The sequence below is a fragment of the Python bivittatus genome, unplaced genomic scaffold (assembly GCF_059951505.1).
Source record: "Python bivittatus isolate LINGU-HERP-01145 unplaced genomic scaffold, Pbiv_v1 ctg000190_np1212, whole genome shotgun sequence".
NCBI classification, from domain to species: Eukaryota; Metazoa; Chordata; class Lepidosauria; order Squamata; family Pythonidae; genus Python; species Python bivittatus.
The window spans coordinates 1,964,962-1,988,898 of record NW_028277042.1 but is presented as its reverse complement, the minus strand read 5'-3'; the positions used below and the strand labels follow the sequence as shown (position 1 = coordinate 1,988,898).

The following is a 23,937-nucleotide window of genomic DNA, read 5'->3' as shown; positions in this document are numbered from 1 at the left end:
GGGGCTTGACTGTCCCTGATCCCTGTGGTCACAGGAAAGCTGGCCTAGATGGGGGGGTAAACTTGGCCTCCCCCAGGAATGGCCCTCCAGTATTGGCCAGTGTCAGCTGCAGGAGACCCAGACCTTCACTCTGTATTACTTAGTTAGCAGAAGCAGTGGGGATCCCATGCCATAGAGAAAGTGGCATTCATAAACTTACCACCGCATTCTTTTTTTTTAAAAAAAGTAAACATTTGGGATCGGGTCTATAAGTGTTAATCTGGCACTCACTTGCTCATTGTCGAGAGATTTCAACAGGTTCTGATTAAGCACAATTTAAGTTTGCTTCTGAGTGCAATTCAGGGTGCTGGTTTTGACCTGTAAAGCCCTTCATGCCACAGGGCCAGGTTATCTAAGGGACCGCCTCTGCATGATTACTTCTACCTGTCCCATCAGGTCCGGCAGGAGAGGCACGTTGCAGGTCCCGTCTGCTAGGGAGTTCCATTGACGGGACCCAGGATTCAAGCCTTCTCTGCTGCGGCGTCCGCCCTCTGGAACATCACTCCCCCTGAGGTGAGATTAGCCCCAACCCTTACGGCCTTCCAGAAAGCCCTCAGAATGTCCTTTTCATCAGTCCTGGGACCCTCTGGCAGCAGGGAGCCCACATGTTGGTTACACCACGCATAACATTCTGATTGCAACCCTCTCGTGATCTTGGTCTTAATAATTAATTTAATTGGTTTAATTGGTTTTATAATATGTGTAAATCATTGGTTCTATTATACACTGCCCAGAGTCACCTTGTGTGAGATGGGCAGCCATATAAATTTGATTGACTAATTAATTAAAAGGTTCGACCTGCAAGTGAGAGCCAGCCTGGTGTGGTAGTGGAGGTGCTGGACTAGAAACCACAAGACCATGACCTGTAGTCCTGCCTTAAGCGTAAAGCCAGATGGGGGCCTTGGACCAGGGGCTCCCTCTCAGCCCTAGGAAGATGACGACGGGGCAAACCGCTCTGGAAAGGTTGCAAGAAAGCTGCAGGGACTCGTCCAGGCAGTCGCCAGGAGTCATTTATTAGTGACTGAAAACCCCTTAGGGACTCTTTCCTGAAAAAATAAAAGAATGAACTGATGATTTATGGATTTGATGATCAGAAAGGGTACTTTATGGAAAGAAAGAAAGAAATTATGATGTAACTTAGAGAGAGGGGGTAAAATATAAATGTCCTTATAACTGTTGTTAAGAAGATCAGAAGCCACTTCTTTTGTGTCTTTTTCTTTTTTTCCTTTCTTTTCTATTTCTTTTGCTTTATTTCTTTTTCACTTTCTTACTACTTTTCCCTATTCTTTTTCTCTTCAGTTCAAAATCTGCATTTTTATTCTGTTGAAAACTTATTTAATAAAAATAATAGATTAGATTAGATTAGATTGATAGACAGAGAGACAGCAGACAATAGATCTCAGACTTGACCCTCCCTAGTTCTCTTTAGGATTAAAGCAAGTTGGGCACATTCAGAGCTGCAAGATTCTGTTACTGTCAACCTATAGTAAAAATAGTATTAACTTCCATAACTTGGGTTTTCTTGTCTGGTTTACCTCGAAGGGCTGACAGCTACCCCAAAACCATCCCGAGGCAGAAACACCACTCCTGACTCAGAACTTCACTCAGTCCCTGCCTCCGACCTTCTTCAAATGCAGAAGTGAAGTTGCTTCATTGCAGGTTGTCTGGAACAAGCCCCAAAGCAGCAAAACAGGCCGTGGAATATGAAGCCCTCGGATTGGAGTCAGCAAGAAAACCATCAAACTGGTGAAGCAGAGATGTGCGAAATGCTTCGAAGCTGCGTGGTGTGATCCACTGCTTCAAAGTTGGCTCCCTGGCTCAGTTTGCAGATCCTCTTTGATGGGGTTGTGTATTTCTTTAAAAGATTTGTACAGCCACCCATCTTACGTAACATAACCCTGGGTGGCTCACAAACAATAACAGAACAATAAAAACAGCAAAAAGAAAAATAAAAACCAAGGAAGAACCTCCCTGCGACCCCAAGCACAACACATCCACAAACAACCTTACTGGGCTCCAGCCTCACATCACCCAAAGCTTGTGGGAAAATCTGGGTCTTTACCTGAAGGGGGTGGGGGCCTGGCGGATTTCACGGGGAGGATATTGCAAGGGGCAGGGACCACTGCAGAGAAGGCCTGCTGCCTAGGTCCCGCGAGGTGGCAACCTTTAAGGGAAGGGACCTGGAGCATGCCTAACCTGTCAGACCTAGTGGAACAGGCAGATACCCTCAGGGAGAGGCAGTCCTGCAAATATCCTGGCCCTGTGCCATTTAGGGCTTTAAAGGTGATAGCCAACACCTTGAATTGCACCTGGGAAAAACTGGAAGCCAGACCGGCTCCTGCAGCAGTGGTATAACATTGGCAAACCATGGGGTGCCCAAAACTGTGCATGCCGCTGCATTCTGGACCAACTGCAGCTTCCAAATGTTCTTCAAGGGCAGCCCCACGGAGATGCATTGCAGTAATCCAACTGGGAAGCGATCAGGGCATGAGTGACTGTGAACACTGCCCAGAATCACATTTGTGAGATGGGCCTCCCAGTCCAGGAACGGGCACAATTGGCGCACAAGATCAATCTGTGCGAAGGCCCCCCTAGCCACGGCTGTCAACTGCTCTTCATCAAACCCTGTGAAGCTTTGCACGACCCAACTGCACAAATTGTGAAAATAATGCCCCCCAATCCATTCCTATTTTGGAAAATCATTTGCAACAACTTTGCAGATGAGGCAAAACTGCAAGCAAAATGCATACGACTTAAGAAAAGGTACCCCACCGAACATACACATTTTAGGGCGAACTTCAAAAGAACCACTGAGGTTGAGGTTCCACAAATTGAACCTGACAGATCCTCAAAAATGGGAAATTAAGGAAAACTGAAGTTGGCAGGTTCAGCCATTCCTCCCTGGTCCATGCAACCTGTTTCAGGCTGAATGTTAACATTTAATCTTTGAAAAGCATATGGGGGGGGGGTGTGTGGTAACAGTCCAAAATAGTGGGCAGGACCACAAAAAAGGAGCAGGCAGGATCAGGACAATAACTAACAATGGAATGAATTTAACTTAGATGTCATTAAGTGAATCAGATAAGAATTAATATAATTGTTTCCAATTATTTAAATGATTTCTCATTCTGACATATTAAAAATGATAATTTGGTGCCAAACTTCAAAAGATTTGGGGCTGCAGGTGTGGTGCCCTTGTTGTGTAGACAATGTGCCCCTCAAAAGACTTAGATGGCAGACATATGATATGGCAGGTTTCCATCCATCATATGGGTGGAGCACAAATTGGATCATAGTTTCAAGTGGTGCTGTTGGCAAAATATAGGAGGGTGTGGTATCCTCCAGATATTTTGATCTCTAAGACCTATCTGCCCAAACAAGTTACAAGGGTTTGTAGAGTTGTCTCACAAAACATCTAAAGACACCCACTTGCTTGTCTCTATGTCAGACCACACAACAGTGTTTTTCAGAAGAGCATGTGGTTCCTCCTGCAGTAGAAGAGCCATCTATCTTCTGCAGTGCATGCCAAGATGTTCAAGAGAGATGGGAAAACTTGAGTCCTACCACATCTAGCTGGAATGAACTTTAGTTATGCTTCTAAATTTTGCTTCTGCTTTATCGTTAGGTTAGAAAACAAAATAAGTGGGGGTAGAGGGGGAGGAAAGAAGAAGAAGAGGCAGACACAAAGGAGGAGATGGAGGAGAAAAAAGAGAGAAACGGAGGACAAAGAAGGAGGAACAGGAGAGGAAGAAGAAGAAGAAAGGAAGAAAAAGGAGGAAAAAAAGGAAAAAGAAGAGGAAAAAGAAGATGATTCAGATGATTCCACACAATGAAGTTTCCTACCAGATCCTTCACCACCTCCACCTTGAGCTGCTTCCTCCAAACAGCTGCTCATCCTCTCCTAATCGTTTTCTCCCACTGAGCTCAGCTACACAGACTCACCCTTAATCCCCTGTGCAGGCCTGCTCTTCCAAATAAGGGCCAAACATTTTTGTGCTGAAACGAGAACAAACTGGGTCCTGTTGGATCTGCAGAGAGCAGACAGGAGAACCAGTTGCCCAGCGAAAGAGAAGACCATCAGAGGAGAGGAACATAGAGGCTAAGGACTCTTGTGCTTGCAAACCATGTTCTGGCACTGAGGAAAGTAAGCTTAGCTTAACGATGACTGGGAAGTTGTTTCTCTGCCCAAACCAAGTTGACCCACTTCACATGCACCGATTTCCTGTGCAGACCCCCGTTTCTCCCAAAGGGAGGCCCCCTAAAGTCCCAGAGGCTGTGTTTCCAAGAGTGGGTGGGGAAGCCACGTCAGGCCAGGCTACAAACAGCCCTGTGGTGGGAGAGACAGAAAAGGGACAGCATTATCTCTGGTGCCACAAGACTTTTGGAAGTGTTGGGCTCCCCATGACGGTGGGGCTCCATTCAGGCAGCCTCGGATAGCAGCGCCAGGGAGGGCAGCACAAAGACCATCTACAGGGCAGGAGATGCAGCAGAGGAGGCAGCCTCCTGCTCAGAGATGAAGCCAATGACGAGGAGAAGTCTGGGGGCACAGTCAAGAGAAGCAGACAGAAAAATAGGAGGGATCACAGCCACGTGTTATAAGCCATGACGATGCACGTGCATCAACCTATCATTTGTGGGCTGACAACCATGAACGTGGTCGCTTACCTCCCTTGCCCCCTTGGATGTCCTCTGTAGGAGAGGCAAGTGGCATCATCTGGTTTCACAACATCGTCCCACAAATGTTATAATTCACGTCCTTGGGACAATGATGTCATGTGTTTATTTATTCAGAGTTTGAAAATTTATTTTATTTAGAACATTTATAGGGCTGCCCATCTTAAATGACATAACTCTGAGCAGCTAACAACCAATTTACAAAAAACAATATAAACAGACCCCCATAACTAAAGAAAATTAAAATAATCCAATGCAAAGAAGACGGAGGCACCATATAACAATTCACAGAACAGGCATATGTAGATTGGGCTCCCCTAACATCCTGGCCCTCACGCAAAGTTTCTCAATCTCAGCACCTTTAAGATGTGTGGACTTCCATTCCCAGAATTCTTGGAATGCTGGCTGAGGAATTCTGGGAATGGAAGTCCACACATCTTAAAGTTGGCTAGGGAATTCTGGGAGTTTCCATGCATGCTGGCTGGGGAATTCTGGGAGCTGAAGTCCACACTGCCCTAAGGTCTGGTGAAAAAGCCTGTTCTTAATGGCCTTATGAAAGGTCAAGCGGGTTGGGGCCCTCCAAATCTCACAAAGGAGGCTGCTCCATAGGGCAGGCACTGCAATGAAGGTGTGCCTTCTCCGTCCCACAAGATAGGGACATGTGTGGTACCTCTGTGGCATCTACTAGGCATCTATGCCACCAACTTCAAGCTCTTCCCCAAAGTTGGGAACAGAAGGCCATTTAACATAGCCACAATAAAACGAATGCGAGCAGCTAGACTATCTAACATCTGAACACACAGATTTCTGTGCTGAGATAACAAATTTCAACCATGCAACAATTCAAAATAAATAATGGTTAGGATCATCCAACACAGATTAGAGCCCTACATGGACAAAGAGATGCCAGGTGTTCAAGCTGGCTTTAGAAAAGGCCGAGGAACACGAGACATTATCGCTGATGCATGCAGGACAACTAAGAAAGCCAAAGAACACCCAAAAGAAGTCCGCAGATGCTTCACTGATTACAGAAGTCCTTCCATTGTGTGAATCGCATCGCGCTGTGGAATGGGTTTGGAACTGCATTGTCTTTATTTGAGATCTTCCTTAAACCAGACCTGATCTTAACCCATCCTTCCCACAGGTGACCATCTACCCAGTGGGTTCTCTGGATGACTGAGCTGGTGGGTCTCTGCTGCAACAGAATTGGGCTCTAGCCCAACAGGGAGCGGAGGGGAGTCCACATCCAACAGGTAGGAAACTCTTTTTAATCCACGTCTTGCCTTCCTGGCCACAATGGCGCCCTTGTGTCCCCAAGCCACTTCTTAGCAGCTTGGGCTGGGCTGGGCCCTACTGCTATTGATTTCTTCTGCAACTAAGCCCTGAAGCCAGATACTTCTTATTTCAAGGCGCCTGGCCTGTTCTTTGAAACTGAGCAGCGCTCTAGGCAAATGCGCCTCCCCACCGCTCAGTGCAGCCACGGCGCATGGTGCACAGAGCTTGGCGCAAAGGAGCCGTCTTATCTCCAAAGGTCAGGCTGGGCAGACCTTCCTCTCCACAGACGCTGCAGGGCCAAGATGGCTTATTTGCAACAGCCCCATCCTGGAACAGAGGTTTAACCTTCTTTGTGGTGGAACAAAGAGCTTTATCTCTACCCCGAGCTGTTCCAGTCAGCCTCCTTGGGGTATATTTAGAATGCTCTCTGCAGCAGCACAAGACCCGTCATTCGGCCTGGCTGCTGCGAGAACAATAGGACATTAAAAGTCCCCGCTTAGTCAGATGGAGAGACAGAACACAGGGTGTCCCCAGGAGAATTGGGGGGGGGGGTGTTTGTGCCAATAGAGCTCTTCCTCCCACCGCACTTCCTGCCCCCTCTGCTTCTGTTCCACTTTCTTCAGCCACACAACTACCTGCGAAGCTGCATGACATCACAGGCGCTGGGCAGGAGGCGCTGGACGCCACTGAAAAGTGACCAAGCAACATTCCAAGATGAGTCACGAAATCCTGGCAGCTCACGGAGCAAGCCGTCACTCAGCCCTTTCTCTTCGGCCCGAGCTGTCTCTCCCCTAACTCTTTTAGGAGCCCCCTTCCCTCAACTTGTACGTTTGACTGCAGTGCCAATAATCCCCATCCCCCCCAATGGATCACAAAAGATGCGTCCGCAGAATCAGGATTCAAGAATTGTGTCAGGGTCAGGCCTCCAGCGTTGCTATTCCAAGAGAGCAGCTACCATCTAGAGACTGGCTGGGGATTATGAGAGATGTAATCCTGCTCTTTTCAAGGACTCCAGGCTGATGAAAGCTGACCAAGAGTGGGGATGCACGAACAATTTGGAGCCGAGAAGAAGACAAGCAAAAGCAGGGTGACACTTTTTAAATCAGATTTGAAGCTCAATGCCATCCATAAAATAAATGAAACGCATGCTTATAATCCATATATTTCTTTCCTTCACATTAAAAGACACATTTGGCAGCCACCTTTGGAAGCCAGTGACAGCCCAACTCCCCTGTTACCTGTCCCAGGTGCTCAGAGAAATGTCTTGAGAAAAGGAAACCACAAGATCATTCAAAAGATTAGATGTTTTGTACCAAGCTAAACCCATTTCCTTTCCTAGAACGCTTTTGTCTGAGTCAGACTATATGGACCGTTCAACCGTTGCTCAGTCAGGCATCAGCTATCCAAACATTTCTCAGAAGTTTTCCTTCCCTGCCCACCAGGCCTCTACCTTATTCTTGGGGTGCCTGAGAATTCCTTCATTTGTTTTGATAGTTCACTGGTGTCTGCAGGGGAAAAGCAAGGAGGCTGTCAGGCTGGCAAAAGGAGCCCCACAGCATCAGAACATAAGCCTGCCCCTTTTCTATGCGCAGCGCATCGTATACTTGCCTCAAAGGGGCGGCACTTGCTGCCCTACACCACAATGCTGCATCTGTCATTGTGGCAAAAAGAGCAAGTTCCTGCAGATGACCCTTTGGCATTCTTTTTGACAGTTCTGTGGCCCCTGGCACTTATGGTGGGGTCCTTTTCCACTCACATTTTGCCATCATTCTGAAGTTTTTCTCCTTCCCAATCTGAAAAAGTCCATAAAAGGTGTTCCTTCTTATTTATATTTTATTTATTTATTATTAAATTTGTATGCCGCCCATCTCCCCCAACGGGTGACTCTGGGTGGCTCTTGGCAGCTTCCCTTCAGTCCCTAGAAGCCAGCAAGAATGGTCCAAGGGCAAACTGGAAATTCATGCTGCCATCTTGGTCACCTCCTGACTGAGTGGCTGAATTCACACAATACATTAAACCAAGCTAAAATGGAACGGGGTAATTTATGGTTAGGAGTCTGGGGGAACCCAGCCCTTGTCTTAGGTTCTGTAAAATAAATATATTTTTATCATGTAAATAATATAAAGTATATTGTAATAATAGTAACATGAAAAAATAATAATATAAAATAAGGAATACGATCTAATGCTGGGAAAGGTGGAAGGAAAGAGGACAACCAACAGCAAGGTGGATGGACTCAGTTACAGTGGCCATGGGGTCACCACTAAATGACCTGAAGGGACAGACTGTCATGGAGAAAATCTATCTCTGTGGTCATGAAGAATCAACACTGACTTGACAGCCCGTAATCAATCAATCAATCAATCAGTCAATCAAATGATACAGCTTATTTGTCTGAGCTTTGCATGTAATGTGAACACAGCCACTGATTCTTATAAACCTTGGTTTAAGGCATTGGGTGAACCCCGTCAACAAGTTAAGAACTTCACACTATACCTGTGACAAATTCTCCCCAATTCTCTTCTTTGAAAGAAATTCCAAACGCAGATGCTCCTTCAGCAAACTGAATAAGAACTGAAGGGAGGGGGAGTGATTTCTCAGCCCACCCTGAGGGCTCCCCCGAACATTTACTCTTTCCCAGATCCACAAAGGTGGTGCTGCAGTCCTCCTGCAACATCTCTTCCACCTGGCATGTACCCCAATCTAGAGATCACCCTCAGGGCGTCAATCAGAACAAAGCTATGGCCTTTTCATTCTCATGCAACCGAGGAAATTTGTAAATTGATGCAACCTTGTCATGGTAGACTTCCCCAACCAGTGCCTGCTAGAAGAGTTGAATCAACTTCCTTTAATGACCACAATGACTGGCAGTGATGGGAGTTGGCAGCCAAGACATCTGAAGGGCACCAAGTTGAAGAACCACTGATTTAAAGATGGAAAGGCTTTGATGAACTTGCCAATAAATGAGGCTGGGAAATTCCGCTTTCAGTTTCCTAGATTCTGTTTATTCCAGTCAAGACTTTTCCAAAACTGGTGAACACCTCGCTTCTTTGATCTTGCTCAGGGGCCTGACCTGCAGCAGGCGTGTGTCGGTAACAGCAGACTGATCCCCGCTGTGCAAGGCTTCCCGAAGGCTCTTAAGACCAAGCTGTTCAGAAAACGTTGCGATTTTATTCGAGATTGTTGTGATGAATACAATTGACATACAGTCGTCAGTTGATTAATTTTGTGTAGTTGTTTGTAATCATGATGAACGTGGATGGTTACTATTATATTGTTATCGCTTTCTACTGTTATGGTACCACGGAAGTTTTATTCATGTCATTCCTGTGGATGCTTTATATGTATTAACTGTAGATTGGTCACTGCCACGGTATTTTAATTATTATCACTGGGGTTGTCGTAATTCTGGATCTCACTATAAACTGCCATGAATGGATATGATTTGGCAGCATATAAACGAGAGAGACTTTTTAAAAACTCAGAGAAGAGAGAAAGGCAGGCTGGGAGCAGAAAGATATTATTTTATTTATGCCTCTGAGTCAGTGTTGACTCCTGGTGACTGCCTGGACACGGCCCTGCAGTATTCTTGGCCAGGGTTTTTCAGAAGTGGTCTTCCACTGAGTTCATCCTAGGGCTCAGAGCGAGGGACTGGCCCAAGGTCACCCAGCGGCTTTATGCCCAAGACAGGACTAGAATTCACATCTTCTGGTTTCTAGCCCGGTGCCTTCTCCACTACACCAAACTGGCTCTTTACACGGGAGTACACTAATTTCCATGTGAGCCAACTGTGTTCCTTTGTGGCAACACATCCTTCAAAAAGATCCATCAATCCCCAAACGCCTCCATGGATGGTTCTGTCAGAAGGGTGGGGCAATGAAAGCAGCAGTAGGAAAACACAGCAATGGAAGGGGATGAAGGACCTTTGGGGGGAGATGGGGACAATTTTTGGTGTCTCACACATTCCAAAGTTTGATGTAGTATTTGGAATGATCATCAAGATTTTTTTGGTGCGCTGAAGGGCACTGGGAACTTTGAAAATGTGCTGTGGGGGCTTTCAAATGGGGGGGGTTATAAAAAAAATCAAGATGGTGCAAAACTGCAGCCACTTGTTACATGCATTGCACATGCAATGCATACAAAACAGGAGAAAGGCTTTGATTGCACAGTTGCAGTCTCCACCTTGACTTTTTTGGCATTCCCCCCCCCCAATTCTGGGAGTTGTCCACACATCTTAAAAGTTGCTGAGGTTGAAAAACACTGCTATAGACTAATCTTCCTTAAACTGGGAGGCCTCCAGCTTTGTTGGCAGCAACTTCCAGAACTCTCTGCAATGTCCATGCTGGTTAGGATAGGCCAGTATAGGATGCATTGACAATTATGGGGGGGGGGACTTCAAAGCAATGCTCTGCCCCCACCAGATCTCTCTCAGGCTTTAAAATCCACGTCCCACATCCATAAAATTCTGGAAATGAAAAGCAGCAACTGCACAATGAAAGACTTCTCTTTCTGAATTTTCCCACCCCTGATGTGCAGAGCAAGGGACAATACAGGATTTTTTTCTACTAAGATCCTTTTCCTGCTTTCAAAATGTATTTATGATTGCCTCCCCAACCCCCCAAAAAGCCACACTTTGTTTTCTGAAGTACAACCTTATTCCTACAGACCAAGTTATAATATTTTTTTTTAAATCCCTGTTCCCTTTGATCTATCTAGTCTAGGGTTCTTCAAAGTGGTCAATATTGACCCCCAAGGGTCGAATGACTATCCAAGGGGTTGTTGTTGTTATTCATAGTGCTATTAGTTAAAGTAGTATGTATTACGTTATTTTCCTATAATAAATGTTTGGGGGCTGCTGTACAATCTGAAACTTCACGAAGGGGTCAATGAGCTGAAGAGTTTGGGGTGCCCTGATCTAATCAATGGATGGTTCACACAAGCCTTATCCCCAAACTCAGGTTAGCAAAGCAAATGTCTGCATTTGTACAATATGCAGCACCCAAGGAAATAAATCCCGCGGTGGCTTAACACAATGGCCTGGTTCACACAGCAGGAAAAGACAACAGCTGGATTCCCTCCATGGGCAGTCCCACTTTAATCCCCCCTTGCAAGATGGCTGAACTCCACCATCTGAATGGAGCTTGAGCCCCCCTCCAAGCAGATCCTCCCAAAGTACAGCTGCGTCAAGCAGCAACATTTCACTTGCATGAAACTATTTTTACAATTGAAGGTTCCCAGCTGCAACTTCAAACAGAAGAAATGTAGTAAGAGCGAAGAGGCCCACATGTCCATCATACTTTTATCTCAATCATCTTCTGTTTCAGCTACAGGTTGGCCAAAAACGCCCATCAGAACTTTACAGTCCAGCATGAATCCTCAGTCTCAGGAAATGATCAACCCTAAAGGAAAGCCACAGTACAAGGCGCAGGACTGCATACCAGACCTCATGCTCCATAGTAAGCATTCCACCTTCCAAATTAATTCTGCTGCAGAAGAACCATGGAGGAGAATCTCCTCCTTTCTCCATCCGCTTAAGCTGGCCATCAGTCTTCCCTCCACAAAGCAGCATCCAAGATGAACCTTGGAAGGCCCCTGCCTCCTTTGGGGTCAGGAGCTGTTGGGTCCCTCAGTGGAAAAATGACTTGAGGACAGCCTTCTCTCAGAAGCTCCTATCGGACTGGGGTTACAGGGGTCAAGAGCTCCTGCCACCAGACAGCTGTTCTCTTTCGGACAGCTGGGAAGGGGACAACTGGGTCTTAAGCACAGCTTCTGAAGCAGATGTACCGTAATCTGAAGGCAAACCTGCTAGCCAGGAATGACTCAGCCTCTGGTGAACTGTCTGGCTCAGGAGAGAAGGCAACAGATAAGCTAAGTATGGACACAGGAATGCTTGGGGTAGGAGAGGGGTGCCTGCTCCCTATGCTATCTTCTTTGCAAAATATCTTCTTCTCTACCGCTTCCCGTTCCTTGGCAGTTGTTGACAGCGATGCTGCTTTTTGGAGTTTGTCCCTCCCTTCAGATCGTTCGGTTACAATCTGGACCGCCACCAAATATGTAACATTTGGAGTCACAGCCTGTCTTGTGCAAGAGCCCAGCGCAGCCAGTCCATGCAAATGTTGAAGAATGAAAAGTATATATTATGAGTGGCAGGGGACAGACGGTGCTGGTTGACTATGTGTCAGTTTGAAGGCGGTGATCCATTCTGTATTGGCTTGGCTGCAAATCCAAGTAAACTCAAAGAGACAGGGGAAATTGCGAAGCTGCACCGTGAAGATGTGCTCGTGTTTTGCAAGCGTCAAGTCATCTTTTGCACGACTATGACATCATACGTTTTCATGGTTTCATATGGCATCACCTGGAAGTAATTTTACCAATAAGGAACAGCCAAAATAATAATAACAATAACAATAATAAAACTGCATGACAAAACAGCAACAATGGTGCATTGGAATATCTGCAAGAAATACCGTTTGCCTGCAAGCAAGAACTGGCGGGACCACAAAACAGACAAAGAAATAGAAAATGAAGATGCTAAAGTGCTTTGATACTTTAGAATTCAAACAGACAAGCAGCTGCCACACAACACCCCAGACTTAACAATTGTTGATAAGAAAGACAAAAAAGTCTGGATAGTGGACATTGCAATATCTGGAGGCAGGAGAAGAGAAGAGAAAGAATTGGAGAAAAATCGCAAAATACAAAGACTTGCAAATAGAAGTAGAAAAAGAAGGCCAAGATAGTACCAATAGTTATAGGTGTGTCGGGTACAATCCCAAAACATCTGGAGCACCACTTGAAGACCACTGGCATTGACAAAATCATCATTAGTCAATTGCCAAAGGCAGCTTTACTTGGAACAGCTTCCATCCTGTGACGGTACCTCTAACACCATCAGACAACAACATCTGCCTATCCCAGGTCCTTGCAAAGGACTCGATAGGTGGATAAAAATGGCAAATCCAGTCTAAACATCTGGCTGACTGTGCGACCCACAATAATAATTTATTCAATTTATATGCCGCCCAACTCCCAGTGACTCCCAAATTTACAAATTGTTAAAAACATTTAGGGCAAGAACGCATCACTGTTTTCTGGTAAGGAGCCACAGCATTGGAACTCGACGCATGCCTCATTGAAAGCCTACAGGGAGAATATTTGTAGCTCAGGGCTGAACTGTGGAGTCCTTGGTGCTCGCTGAGCTTGGTGGTTTCCCTGCAGATGCTTCATGACCCAACTGGGAACAACATCGACAACAGCACATTGATGGAATTCCCTAGTTGGGCAATGAAACATCTGCAGGGAAACCACCAAGCTCAGAGAGCACCAAGGACTCCCTTGGAGGTTTCCAGAAAAGTAGGTCATTTGCTTGGATCAAGCCTTGCTGAATCTACTGCTCACTCCTTTGCACAGAAGCCCGTCTGTCCCATTGGGTTCAAGGGAGCTGAAATCCACACATCTTAAAGTTCCCACGGTTGAGAAACACGGGTATAGCCAGTCAAGTCAAATGACACAACTTGATTTCCAGAATTAAAAAAAAAAAAAATCAAGCAGGGTGGCAAAGAAAATATATATTTTAAATGATCCTTTAATTATTCCTTGCTGGCAAAAAAAAAAAGGCCATCACAGTAGACTACAGTCATTCTGTTTTTGGCTAGTAACAGCAAGACAACAAACAAAAAACCAACCCAGCTGAATGGCCTGGACTGTTTTTTTAATGGCAAGCGAGGAAAAAGACGTGCGTGCATTTGAGCAGTGGAGTCCCTGCGCAAGTCCCACCCGGCCATCATGACGCAGGACGTAAAGCAGCGGTGTGCGCAGTGCATTACTTGCCTTGTGCATTACTCTGAAGTGGGACTTGCCTTAAATTGCCCCACTTTGCCCGGGCGCTTCCCCAGGAGGCTTCTACACATGCTGTTCCCCACCGCTGCTCCAAAAGCTGAACAGCAGGGGTATTCCTTATATAGCCCATGGCTGGATTTAGACATGTTTAACCACGGACAGCCAAGAAAACAAAGCAATGGATTGTCAAACCAACCAACCCAGAGTTCTCACACGAGGCACAAAATGACCAGGCTCGGGTTATCCTACTTTGGACACATGATGCGAAGACCCAGCTCTCTTGGGAAGTCCATAAGGCTGGGAAAGGGAAGAAGAGTCTGACCAGGAGCAAGGCAGAGGAGCTCAGTTACAATGGTGATTGATAGAGTGGATTGATTCAGTAACCCCATTAAGCGCGATGTGCAAGCTAGTGACAGAATCAGGCTCAGCCTTCCCAACTGGGCTCGCAGACTTGTGCATTACTCCAAGCCGGCTCTCTCTCCACCAAGGCCAAGGCCAGCTCAATCACAGCCATCCAAGTGGTCCTGCACAGTGACCAAGAGGATACCTATCTTGTAACAGGGCAGTTCCTGGATCTGCTACAATGAAGGGATGCTAAATGGATCCAGATTTCAGAAAAGGAAAACGCAGAGTTCTTTTTGTGGTGATCTCCCTTTTATTGCCTTCGTCAAGCACTTCAGCATTAAACTTCTGGTGGAAAGAGCTCAGCGTGCTTTCTACATGCTGGTTCAACGAAGCATGAAATCTGGCCACTTTGAAGCAGGAAGCAACAAGATTCCACAGCCTTCGTTCAGATGCTCTTTCCAGCGCAAAGAACAAGGGTTGCCCCAAAGAGAATCCCAGCAGGTGCCACTTCCCCTGCCTCGACATGCCACCCTGCAGAAAATCGCCTCCCTTGCTGAAGTCTGACCCAACTTGCTCTCTGGCATCTCTGCCCCCCCCCCCCGCCGCTTTTGGCCTGAGCTTCTCTCTTGGTCACGAGAGCGACAGAAAGTGCGGAAACAGCAGACACAAGGACGCCACTGTGTTTAACTTCCCCGCGGGAGAGTTCTCTCCGTACCTCCGGCAGGCACATAAAACACCCAGGCACTGCTCTGCTTCCTCAGCTAGCGAAAGATCTCCATGCCAAGCACCCTCTCATCTGTCACAGATATTTGCTAAGGACAACTGGACAAGGAGTACTCTGTTGCAAGTCTAAGCTCACAAGGAGGCTAAAAAGCGAAGGCTCCTCCTCGCTCTGAAAGCACCAGTTCCTAATGCACATTAACGCAAGCAAGGATTTCCTAAGCAGGAGCTGAATTAATTCTTTGCAGCAAGAGCAACAAGGAACTGGGTGGCCCCATCACAGCTGATGGTTCTCCAGAGTCTACAAAAGACTTTTGGTATATACATACAAAAGGCATCTTTTCTCACTCTAATTTCTTCCCTTATCTTAAGGGCTTACAAATTTACTCCTAGATAAGCATGCGGGAATACATGAATGGCCTTGTGACCAGCCCTTTGAGAATCCAATTCTTAGTTTTTACGATGCCAGTCTTTGTCATTTGAGCGCAGGTTATTTCGATGATAAAAGCAGAATCTGGCACTACACAGAAGTACAGCTGTTTTGCCTATGCTGGTTCCATCACAGCTTTCCCCAAACTAGTTCCCCCACCCCCCAAGCCCCCACCCCCTAGCTTCCCCCCATTGAAAGACAACTGCCATCCTTCCCAGCCATCAGCCCTGGGTTGGGAAAGGCAGAGATTTCAGTCTGAAGCATCTGCTCTCATCTACCCTGACCCAGCCCCACCCAGCGCTTCAACAGCAGCAGCACGGGGGTTTCATTTGCCTCTGAATCGAAATGGAAGACAGGCTTCAGTTCTACATGCCAAAAGCTGACTTTCCAAAGTGTTCCAGCTACCTGCTTAAGGAACCTCTTCCCCTGTTTCTGTGAGTCATAAGGAGCCGAGAGAAAGGAAGGAAGGGAAGGTCAGAACACAGAGATCCAGCCAGAGCCTTCTGTGCAAGGAAATAATTCTCCCAGCCTGGAACCAAAGGCATGATGCAAGCCACATTAGGTGCCAAGCAAAAGCTTGGGTGGGGGCAGACAAGGAGCAAAGCCAAAGGCGTCGAGAGTGTAGGCAAAAGGGGCTGAAGCATTTTTGAAGTGCAGAGAAAGGAGGTAACATTCAGAAGTGACTCCTCCCAATTCACCTGGGGGGGAGGAGGAGGAGGAGGTGCAGCACAATCAGACTTTATTATAGCCCTTCTCAGTAAAAATAGTTTTAGCCTTCCTGTTGATTTCATGGCCTAGTCTACCTAGCGGGGCTGACATCAGTCTTGCAAGTCTAACTATGCTGTACCTCCTCCTCCTCCTCCTCCTCCTTGTAGTTCAGTGAATTAGGGAGGTGTCTGTCTGAGCAGCTTCTGAATATTATTCGTCTGTTGTGGACTTAAAATATGCTTTACTGCTCATCGCCCTGGCAACGGAGCTTTCATACCTCTACTGAGGCGTCTTCCTTACCCTCCGCAAACGGACCCAGTCGGAAGCCTTTTCTGAGTTAGCGGGACGCTCTATTCCCATCTCTCCCAGACCGCCTCGTCGATGCGGAGCGACTGCAGCTCCCACAATTGCCCCCAGCACTGGGTGGCCGCGAATTTGAGGAGCTGGAGTCCCACGGGGGGGGGGGGGGGTTAAATAGGGGAAGAAAGCTGCTTTAATTTGCCCAGTGTGGGTTTCTTGCCAACACGCCCCTTCCCCTTTAGACACAGACACGCAACTCTTTGGGAATTGCAATGTCTTTTCAACGTAAGCAACCTTCCTGCCTTCCTTCCTAGGCATTCTCACCAGGCTGCAGTGAATTAATTCTTTGTCTGGGGCTGACTAATCCCCCCGCTGCTGCCTACCTCCGCCTGGAGACAAAGCATCACTTTCAGTTACCAAGGCCAACAAGCCGATCCCATTCAGAGAGCAGCAGCGACTGAGGAAATCTTTTCACCTTTCCCTTTTTTCTTGTTTCGCCCTCCCCTTCCCTGCCCCCATCTCCTCTCTCCTCACTATTAGCCCCCTCCTTCAGGGCCACCTCTGGCATTTTTTTCCCCTTCCTTTTCCTTTGCCTTAAAACTCAAACGGTGGCAAGCCACTTGCTTTATGTGGGGGGAAAACCCACATGGGGCACAACGCTCCTGAACATTAAATGGGAAGGGAGGGATCAGTGGCAATGAGACAACGCAGGCATGTTGTTGGAAACACGAAGCCCTAGCAAGCAACCTGCTCGGGCGTATCGCTCAGCGCTTCTGAAAGTCCTGAAACGTGCAACAGGCTGAATCAACGCCACTCCAGCTCACAGATGTGGCGAGCCAGCTTCCAAGGCTAGCAGAGGCAGAAGTAAAGCACACTTTCCTTCCAGAAGAGGGGCAGTAAAATTCCAACAAGGGATTGAAAGTGCAGAGGAAAAGCACAAAACAGAACTCTGAGCCCAAATAAGGAGACAAGCTGGCGCCCTTTTCATCTGAGAAAGAGCAGGATGATTTCTCTTTAAAATAAAATTGGATCATCTTTATTTCCTTGGCAAGGCTTCAGGAGAGAGAGGTAACCAGTCTCTGCCCTCTGTGTCCCGGGATTCCCTGGAAGAAGGAGCCATCGCAGAAGGAAAGCCGTGTTAGTCAACAGGGGTGAAAAATAAGGAATCTGGTAGCACCTTTTCCAACGAACAAATTTTAATGAAATTTGTTCATCAGAAAAGGTGCTACTAGATTGCTGATTTTTTGGAAGGAGACTCTTCCTAAAGCAAAGTCCACTTGCTAAACCGGAAGTCCAGGAGCTTTTTTTACGGTGCTGCGTGGGAGCAGGAATGATCTCATGTCTCGGTTTCCACCAGGCAAAGCAGCTGGCACTCTTGACCTGTGTCAGCTGTTCAAACCAGGCAAGGATCTCCAATCAGCAACACACGCTGTGGATGGCCCCGAAACAGGAAGCATATAGCTACTGTGGGTAAGGCTAGCCTATTGCCCTTCCTGCTCACCTTTCTAGTTAAAAACTAGGCTGGGCTAAGGCATGCCAATGCGGGACAGAAAAACTCACTCACTCACTCCCGTCCATCTCTTCTGCAGGAAGAGCTGGAGTAGAGAGATCCCTCAAAAGGCAACATCAAGGATGCTTCTAGGAGCGGTTTTGCAGGTCTACAAGCTCCCATGTTCCATCTAAGGCTGAAATTTAGGGCAGATATGGCTTAAACATCAAACATATTAAACGCACACACTTCTGAATGTTTCATGATCTTGCTTGGTAGGGTTTGGTGGCCTAGAGCCTCTTTCTTCTGTAGAATCTTCTGACCACAGTGGGTGGAAAATCTGGCGTCCCACGGTTTCAAGACAGGAAACACACAGAAACAGTAGCATAAGCCCTTAAGTTAAACTTAGCATGGTTTAAAAGGGAGTGGGGGGTAGGAATGAAAACTTCCAACATACCATAAAAATGTTCCCAAATTTCAACATCACCCCTGGACTCCGCCCAACATTACTCTGTCCACTGCAGCCTCAGCCCTCCCAAACTGTTAACAGCAGCCTCTGTCTACTCCAACACTGACCATTCCTGTCTGCCCATCATTTGTAAACCTTCCACTGACCTAATAATACAGATGAATCAACTTAAGATGGATGTTGGACTTTCTTTTCTGCTGCAGTCCAACTTTTTTTGTTTTCCCCAAAGCTACCAACTGCTCCTGGCTAGGGCAGCTCTCTGCTCTTTCCAGGTTCAGAAGTATTCTACTTTTCGGCACCAGCTTCCAGGGCTTTGGTCACACTTGGATGCCACCTTCACTTTTTTTGGCGCGCACACACACACACACACACACACACACCCCAGCCATTGGAAAACAACTGCACAAGAAGTCATCATCCCAAAGACACTGGGATTAGACAAAAATTTCTCCAAGAGGGTGAACAAGAAATTCTCCTGCAGTTTCACATGGACAACAGGACTCCCCCATACCTGTCACAGTAACACCATGACTGAAAAAGCCCCTCCAGGAGGAACCCCCTCCTGCCCTCTTTGCGGGGGCTGAACAGAAGAGTGGGAAGCCAAGGAGGCTGCAGAGAGGGGAAGACTACCACTCCCTCACCTTATTCCTAATTCAGCGCAACACTTCGGCCATGGGAAGCACTCTGAAAGCCCCTTCTCCTTCGAAGAAGTTGCTAAAGCAAACAGTTCTTTATCTAAATGAATTAGAACTGGTAGGGGAAAAAAGCAGAACTTCTCAGCTCGGCCAGCTTGCTCAACCAATAGAGATCACGCACTCCTGACTATTCAGAGTCTTTTAAACTCTGGTGTGTGTGTTTTGAATGAAAAAGTGGCTGAGCTCAAGTCACACACACTGTGGGCTGCTTAGCCCCTTCCTCCCCAGAACAAAGGACGTGCAATGGCTTTGGGCAGTTCACTTTCTTGAGTTCTGTGCAAACCAGCTGTTTCTCACCTTTGCCCTTCCTGGGTTCCTGCCGGGCCATGAGCACACTCCTTGGCAAGCAGCCCTGATCAGGGGCAGAACCGGAGTTTTGGGGTCACTCCCTTGAAGGCCACTTCAGGATAACATGGGAGGCAGAATATAAAGATTGCTAAATCCAGACTGAGGACCTTTGCTGAGAACCCAGAGAGGGGACTCAGAGGGAAGGTCATTTATCAAAAGAGCCCCAAATCTCTTACTGTCATCCGATTTCTACTGCTGACATCCCAGATCAGCTTCTCTCTTACTAGGCTGACCTCCTCCAACCCAAAGACCTCCAGCTGGGATTATCACAGTCTTGGGCCAAAAATTCTCAGAGCTGCAAACCCAGCCAAACTGACCTTTTAGAACATCCTGCCTAAAATTGCAGTTGAGGTTCTAGAGCTGTTTCATTAGCATAAGATTCTGGGTTCTAGCCAGCCGCACCCTGATCTAGGTTTCTCCATTCCCTTGCACAAACATACGTCTGTAACCACTGAACACACTCAGTTTTCACTCACCTCCTCAGTGGTCCCTCACCCAGTTTATTTTCCCCTATGTCTGCTGATTCACAATGACTCTGGGCGACTCAAAGATTTGCATGCAAGAGGTGAGTTGGCTGGAAGGTCTGGGCAAAGTTTGTCATAACTGTGGACCGTATTTCACATGCAACATAATCTCAATGAACCTTCAGGGGTCTGCTGCCCACAGTTCCATAAAATAGCTTTTCACAAACATCTAGATCGGAGAGTGGAGGAATTTAGTTTGATTGTCATTGGTCCCAATGATAGGAAGGACAGGAGAAAGCTGCAAAAACACATTTTTGCCCCAGATGTTTCTCCTAACAAGTATCACCTTCTGTTATGAAGCTTCACTAGGATAATAAATGGAGAACTGGGATGGGGGGTAGAGTAAATTCCCCCTTTACCCCCCTATACTATCATTTAATTACTTCCCCACTCCCCTTACAAAATTGGCAGTAACTAATTCTCAGTCAGGGTCTGATATCACCACATCTAATTTGGATTTTAATATTTTCTTCTGTAGTAGCATGCATGTGTGCGAGACCATGAAAGCTAAACGTCCCAAATCCATGTTATAAATATCTGAAATCTTCTAGATGCTCAAAGGAATGCAGGTGGTGACCTAAAGGGGACTGTCAATCTAAAACTAGTGTATGTCTGCAAAATGGGGAGGTAAGTATGAATTTCTGGACCTTTAAACAAATTCATTTAAGACTGTCTGGTGTCACAAGCCATAAATGCCAATGTTGAGCCAAGCTGGTACATACAACCTGCATTTCATGCTGTGGATGAGCACATTAGAGAACTGGATCAAATAGTTTTTCTCAAGATGCACCAAGGGCAGCCTTTGGATCTCCCAGATTCCCCAAGCAGTGTGGAACTGTGGGAACTGTGCTTCCAGAACATCTGGAGGAGATCAGATGAGGAACATCCCCCACGGGTATCTCAGACCTTCACCATCTTCTTCCAGAGCGACATAAAGGACCAAAGGCTGGTTAGGCTACTCCTGAAGACAGCAAGACTTGGCAGAAGACCCCCACCAGACCTCAGCTGCAAACTGTCCATTTATGAGTCAAGTGGGAATTCTAGTCCTTGCCAATGTTTATGGATTTTTCAAATGTGGGCGGCGGAAATTGTGAAGGGGGGGATCCTCCCAGTGTTGCAAAACCCCAGGAGCAGGTTTTCACGCCCGAACAAACCAAGAGCTTTTCTGAACAACAACAGAAAACCAGTACAAAGACTGGGTCTCCAAGCATCCCTGTTCAGACAGCGAGCTGTTCCTTTTTCCTTTTCCGACCAGCCCCAGCGCGAAGGTGGGGTTCAGTCTGCCTAGCTTTCGCTCGCCGCTTCTCCCGCCTTCACCGGTTGAACGGGCAGCCCGAGCGGGCAAGCGAGGACGGCGAGGTCAGCAGCACCAGGCAACGCCAGGCAGGGGCCAAACCCGAGGCGGCGGCCGGCGGCGGCTGCTCAGCCTCCCGCGGCAGGTGCCTGCAAGAGCGCTCCGCGCCCGCGCCCACGCCCTTCGCCAGGCTGGGGCGACCGCGGGGGCTTGGAGCCCGGCGCCCCGAAGCGAGGCGGAAGGGGGGCGGGCGGCGGGCGGCGGGGAGAGAATCCCGGGTCTTGCGAACCGGCCTCTGCGCGAGCGGCGCCAGAGGGGGAAGCGGCGCCGGGTCCTTAGCGCCCCGCCGGGCTCTGCCGCCGTCCCGCAGGACCCCCTGCCACGCCCTCGGCTCTGGAGCCACCCCCACTCCGGCGGGACGGGAGCATCTGGAGCGGCGGGAGGCGCCCCTTACCTGTCGCCGGAGAAGCTCCCCGCGCTGCGGGACGAGTGCGCGTCGCCTCCGCCCCACTGGCGCTCGGCTCCGCTCGGGCGGCGGCGCTCCTCGCGCTTCTCGCCCGCCCGGCTGGGCAAGGCAAGGCGGGGGCGGGGGCGGAGTCGGGGGCGGGCCGTGGCTTCAAACCCCCCTTTCGTTTGGTTTTTTCCCTGCTCCGGGCGGGGGCTTCTGCCCGCTGGTGATTGGGCGCACTGACTGCGGCAGCCGAGGAGGGCGCTGGGCTCCCGAGCGTGTGCAGAGCGCCAGGGACGGGCTGCGTTAAGGTGCGGCGGCTCCGGACGGCCGCGGGTCCTTTCCCTGCCCGGGAGGAGCCGCGGTGCGAACTCCGCAGCCCCTCGGAGAGATTTCAGGGGAGCCGGACAGAGCGCGGGGGGACAACCTTCTACCCAAGGCAAGGTGGGCGATCGCGTGGCCCTTCTGGTCGCGTGCAGAGCGCCCTTCTCTCGGAGGACCGAAGGAGCCACGTTAGGAAGGGCGGTCTACCGAAACCCAAATGTCTTGACTCGAGCGTTGCCAGCGGCATTTTCTCCCTCGGCTCAGCACCCTTCCCACCTGCGCCTGCCTGGCTCCTCCAGTCCCCAGAACGGGTGGGGCCCAGTCGGCTGCCTCCAGCCGCGCCCCACAGGGCCAAATCGCCCGCCCTACAGGAAAGACAAAGGAAGAAGCAGAAAAGTTGCTGTGCCGCCAGTCAGTCCACCCTCCCCAGATGCGTCCTCCAGATGTGCTGTGGGCTGCAGCCCTCCTCACCCCGCACCCCGCCAACACATCTGGAAGGCACACCCACCATCGGGAAAGGCTGGAAGAAGAAATCCAAATCAGATGGGTGTGTGTCTCCCCATCATGTATGCAGAGGAAAGCTGTGCGAATCAGGGGAGTGAAAATAAAACACAAGGCGGTTAATTATCAACCCATGCCCTGTTGGTTATTCCAGCCAGCCTCTGCCAGTTTTAGGTAACTCTCGCTGTTTTGTCCGCTCATTCGGTGTTTTGCTGACACGCCAATGTATTTGGCTGAGCTGCATCCGGGTTGCCAATTGCCCTTCGCTCCGATCTCTTTTGTGCCCTGTGGATACGGTGACCATATTTTCTTGGAAAACATAAAAGACAACCCTGAAAAAGTGGCAAACCTGAAAGAGGTTCATAAGGACCAAAAAAATTAATTGTTTATGTCTATAGCTTTGCTTTGCAAAGGAAAATGCAAGAGCAAAAACAAGAAAAAAATTACATAACGCATATTCTAATTTAAAAAATCTAAATCATCCGTCCGTATAAATGCATTTTAAAAAGACAATTCAATTTCCATATTTTTCACATGAATGTGAAAAACTGCATTAAGTGGTAACATTTGTATGGTAGACGTTAAATGACCAAAATAAAGGACAAAAGTGAGTTTTTGAAAAATAAGTACATCTAAAGGACAGCTTTCTGAAATAAAGGACCATCCTTTATAATAAAAGAAGGTATGGTCACTGCACCTATGACAAAGCACCAGGGGGGCCTGTGACGGTCTGCCATCGAGATGCCACAAGGGTGCCCCTGTTTTCCCTGTATGGACCAGCATTTGAAAGTGGCCGTGACATCACGCCAGGAAGGAGGCTTGTTTAGCAGGTCCGGAGCAGGCTCCGAGACACAGCAGAGACACAGCACGACATAGTCTAGCTCCCTCCTCTGACAGAAGCAGGGCTGCCGAGGCACCTCCCCAACAGGATAACCTCTGGGAGCTTTAATGCCACAGTCCCCAGAACCTGCCCCAAGGCAGACACTGACTTCTGCCAAATGATTGTGCCAACCCTGCATAGCGTTTTCCAGATTTTCACCAGCCGACTGCTAAACACAGTTTGAAAAATGCACAAGATGGAAGGAGAATGGGAGGAAGGGAGAACAAAGGAGCTTGTGACTCAGTTACAGCACAAGAATCTTTTAGGGCCCTTCCAGATTAAGCCAAATTATAACTGGGGGCTGGGATCAAGCGATGAAAACCAAACAAAGGATTAAGAAGGGAAAAAAGAATCACAGGAGGGGGCAATTTGCAAATAAACCCCTGAACCCATTTTTTGGCAGACCTCTTTCAAGCTGCACAGTTGATATCAAGCTGCATTTGCTAACATTGGTTTCCTGCCATTTTTACATGAAAAACACATGAAAACTAGAGTGGATGTAAAAGAAGCTTATTATTGTAACATTGTAAGTGCACACTGTAAAAATTCCCCAAGCTCAGAAAACACAAAAATGGAAAATCCCAGTTGGCCTCCGTTCTCCACCCATCGCGGCCCTGGATGTATCAAAATGTGGT

General features: G+C 48.0%; 1 protein-coding gene across 1 annotated transcript in view; it reads right to left on the bottom strand.

The window, feature by feature from the left end:
• The window catches only part of LOC148216464 (adhesion G protein-coupled receptor G1-like), a 49,580-nt gene extending 27,823 nt beyond the window's left edge, over window positions 1-21,757 (bottom strand). The window contains exon 1 of the mRNA XM_088135882.1: window positions 21,604-21,757. The gene's annotated coding sequence lies outside the window, so the exon portion shown is untranslated. The remainder of the gene's footprint in view (window positions 1-21,603) is intronic.
• Window positions 21,758-23,937: the final 2,180 nt, after the last annotated feature.